Here is a 4,588-nt window from a genome sequence, read left to right as displayed (position 1 = left end):
TATTTAAAAACAACATTACCCTAAAATCTTTGGATACAATTTTAATTCCAGGAAAATTAAGTATAAGTGCTTGGGATTGAAGATTTCAGTCTGAATATATTTACGGGGCATTCTTGCAATTAAAAAAATGTAACTTTAGGGGTGGCTGGGTGGCTCAGTGGGATAAAGCTTCTGCCTTCAGCTCGGGTCATGATCTTAGGGTCCTGGGATCAAGCCCCACATTGAGCTCTCTGCTCAGCATGGAGCCTGACTCTCCCCCCAACACCAGCCTGCCTCTCTGCCTACTTGTCATCTCTGTCAAATAAATAAATAAAATCTTTAAAAAAATGGTAACTTAAAATACTCAGTCACACTACATAGATACAACTTGAGGTTGTTTTTTAGTTGGAATGTAAGTAAAATAGTCATACTAAATAGATACAACTTGAGGTTGTTTTTTAGCTGGAATATAAGTGAGTATAGTAATAAGGTAGAGAAATAGTTCTATTTTATCAATGGGATCTTCATTTTAGAATCACTAATTTTAAGATTATATAAAGTGTCAACATGAAAAATTAATTTCAAGCCCATCTCCTATAGTAATAAAAGTTTTGACTTACCATCATGCAATTACCCAAGTTCCATATTAAGTTAATGTGAGTTAAATAAAGGATAGGTGAAATTATAAACAGCTGGTTAAATCTTTACAGGTTTAAGTACCACATTGATCTGATGCAATAAGCAATTACTTTTACACATGGTGAAGAGGATATATAGTACACTCTTTCCACTAAAGCTGATGGAAACTTTTCTTGTGAAATCAGGCAGAGTGTGTTGGTGGAAAGGAACTGTTTATCTTGATTGGATATTTTGACTGTGCCATATTTTCAAGGTAATTATTTAACCAAACACAGTATCTCTAGAGCCAGCTTATCCTTAATGATCCAATTACCAGAATTGTGGTTTTTGTCAGGTTTTGCCTCATGAGAGTCAAGGAATTTAATTAATATATTTAATATATTATTTTGTATTATTAAATAGATGTGTATCTTAAATTTAGGAGTCTATATCTGTCCTATGGTATGAGACTGTAAGTTTCCTGAAGGCAAGATTTGTATGTGTTTAGCCTTATTCCTGTTGTTTCTAAAAACTCTCCAAGTACCAATATATTACAGACTTTGCTGAAATATAAATGAGTAGGGGTGCCTGGGTGACTCTGTCATTTAAGCATCTGCCTTCAGCTCAGGTCATGATCCCAGGGTCCTGGAGACAATTCCCACTTCAGGCTCCCTGCTCAGTGGGGAGCCCGCTTCTCTCTCTGTCTGTTGCTACCCCTGCTTGTGTGTGTTCTCTCTTTCTGACAAATAAATAAATGAAATCTTAAGAATATATAGATAAATGAGTAGATGAAAGAAAGAAACAATACCATTTAGGTTTTATCACTTACCAGGTAAGAGATGTATGTTATCAGAGTTATTTCTTGAGCTTATTACTTAGTACTTACTTAGATTTTTATATTTTTTCCACTAAATTTTCCAAATCCAGAACTACTCATATCTGAGTCTTTGATTTCTTTATGTCATTTATATGTCCTTAGCAGTAGACTCACAGTATATTAGGTCTTTCCCTCCAAAGGGCACTTGATTATTCATGACCTTACATAATACCTTTTGTCAGGTGCTATCACTTTGTGTTAAGAGCTGTTTGATTCCTATCTTGAAATATTAATGAGACTTTCCCTGCCCTCTACCCAATTTTAGTGAGATGATCAATACCTAAGTCCTCACATTTTTCTGAAAGTTCTTTCCTATAACCCCTTCATTATGTGTTGAAACCTGATGTTGCAAGAAATAGAATGATTATATCTAAGTCAAAAAAGGACTTTTCTAGATAAAATAATAAATAATTAAACAAATAACAACAACAACAGCAACAACAAAAACTAGAATTGAAGGCACAGAGAATCATTTCTGGGAACTTCAGTGTAACCATCTAGAGGAGCCAGTGTGGTAGTATTGAATCTTCAGGCTCCTTGCCTCATCAGAGGCAACTCAGAGGCTGTTTTGCACTTTGGCATGCTCCTATGGGGGTCAGGCCAAAGAACCTCTTAGATAGATTTTGCCTAAGATTTCACTCATGCTTGATGTATTAGTTTCCTATTGCAGCTGAAACAAATTACCACAAACTCAGTGGCTTAAAAGTACACAAACAAGAAGTTCAGAAGTCCAGAATTGGTTCCTTTGGGCTGATGGAGTGTTGACAGTGCTGAGTGCTGCTGAAGGCTTGAAGGGAGAAGTATTTCTTTGTCTTTTCTAGAGTCTGAAAGCTGTCTTCATTTCTTGACTTGTAGGCTCTTCTTTCATCTTCAAAGCCAATGCGGTAGCACTTTCAAATCTCAGCCTCGGACATTCCTACCTTCCTCTTTCACTTTCAAGAGTTCTTCTGATTAGGCCTACCTGGGTGGGTAATCCAGCATAATGTATTTTAAGATCCTTAATATAATCATAGCAGTAAGGTTCCTTCGGCCATAATGATAACAGATTCATAGGTTCCAGAGTTTAGACTGTGCAGTTTGGGGTTTTTGTTGTTGTGGGCGGTGGGGTGACATTATCCCTCCCATCACACTTAGCATCCTCCCTTACTGCCTCCCCCAATATAATAGTTTCCCCTAGAAGCATTTCTACAATAAATCACTCACACAGGACTCCTTGTCTAAGGAAATGTTCCTGGGAAACATGACCCAAATACAGAGCATTTGACAATTTAAGAAACTAACAAATATCTATTAAAACTAAGGTCTATGATTGATTCAGGAAAGCTTCTGGTTTACACGTTTACCTCTTCTACCCAGAGTTTCATTGAAATGATTTTAAATAAAGAATCAAAACATAACAGTGTTGGAAAACAGGAAATAGAGCTACCAGTGGACCCGAACGTTTAAACAAACCCTGGAAGCTAAAAAACAGGTGGGATGGAATTAATGGAGAAAACAGAGCGGAAGAATCCAAGCCAAGATTCCAGAAGTGAGAGCAATCAATCCTAATGGAGCCCATGAGAAACTCTAAGATCAGTGACAATACAAAGACTAGGAGATGGCTTTGGGAATCATCAGGGAAATTAATTAATTAAATAAATGCTTTAGTAATAGCTAGGCCTGGAGAGCTATCCCTCTCCCTCCTCCTCTGCTATATACACAGATGATATGACGGGCAGCAACAGCATTTACCTCCAGACTAGAACCTAACACCTGTCTGGGGAGTATTCTAGAATGAGTTTGGGCCTGTGAGAGAAGTGGAGTAGGATTTGAAATAGCTCCAGACCTTTACATCAGACACAGAGAAAATATTAAAAGAGAGAGAAAGTGAAGAAGAAAAAGAAATTTTCACTTGAGAGTAGTGAATTACAGTAAATGTCTTTATCCCCAGAGTAAAAGTCTCTTTGATTTGATAATTAAAGGCATCTCTAACCTATTGGCTGGCACTGCTCTATTTCCAAGTACTCTACAAATGGTATCGATCTGTTCACATGATATCACTGTCCAAGAAAAACCAATCGATTCTCTCATTCCAAGGTGAAGCTCTTGAGAAACTGACACAAAACCAAGGAGAAAATCCATGAAAAAACTCTGTACTTTTTGTGTAAATGTGAGTTAGGAGGTAAGAGCAACACATCTTTGGAATATACACACCATAAATAGAAGAAAACATGTCTATTAACCCCCAAGAAATCAAAAGTGGTATATGGAATAAAGGGAATTTAAAAATTTCTAACAGGAATATTCTCCGTTTTCTCAAGTTTGGTACTACTGACACTTTGAACCACATAATTTTTCTAGAGTGCTTTCCTATGAATTGTAGGATGTTTAGCAACATCCCTGACCACTAGGTCTCAGTAGCAACTATCATAACAATGGTAAGTTGCCAAATGTCTTCTCGAAGGCTAATTCACTTGAGAAACACCAGGTTTATTCAGAGAGATTGAGAGACTATCATATAAATAAAGAATAGATTGTATCTAAAGAATGAACAATTAACAAAACAAATTTTAATAAACAAGTATTTTTCCCCCCAAAACTGAAACACATCAAATGAATGGGACAAAGAATAAAAAGACTTAAGGGCAAAAATAAACTAAGGATTTATAATATAACAAGGAGCTCTCCCATAATGCAGAGTTAAATACAAATGCAAAAACACATGAAAACACATGGAAGGTAGATCTAGAAGATATTTAAAAACATGTTCAGAAGAGAGGGGAAGAATGAAAACATGGAAGAAACTAATCAAATAAATATTAAAATAAAATTTTAAAATATTAAAATAAAATTTCCCCAAGCTACAGCAAGACAATGCTTCAAACTGGAAGGATATATAATGGCCAAAGGGATGAACTAAGAAAGGTCTACATATGAAAGCCTCCTGGTGAAAGATCAAAATACCCATGAAGAGGGAAAAAATTCCAAAGTCTTTTAGATGAATAGACGAAACACAAAAAATAGATTACATGCAAGTGAGTTAAAGATGTTGCAGTGACTCAAAGATAACATTGGGCACTAGGAAACAATAGAACAGGGCTTTCAATTTCTTTCAAAAAATATTTCCAACTTAGA

Source organism: Mustela lutreola, chromosome 6, assembly GCF_030435805.1.
Source record: "Mustela lutreola isolate mMusLut2 chromosome 6, mMusLut2.pri, whole genome shotgun sequence".
Classification (NCBI taxonomy): Eukaryota; Metazoa; Chordata; class Mammalia; order Carnivora; family Mustelidae; genus Mustela; species Mustela lutreola.
This window is presented reverse-complemented; position numbering follows the sequence as displayed.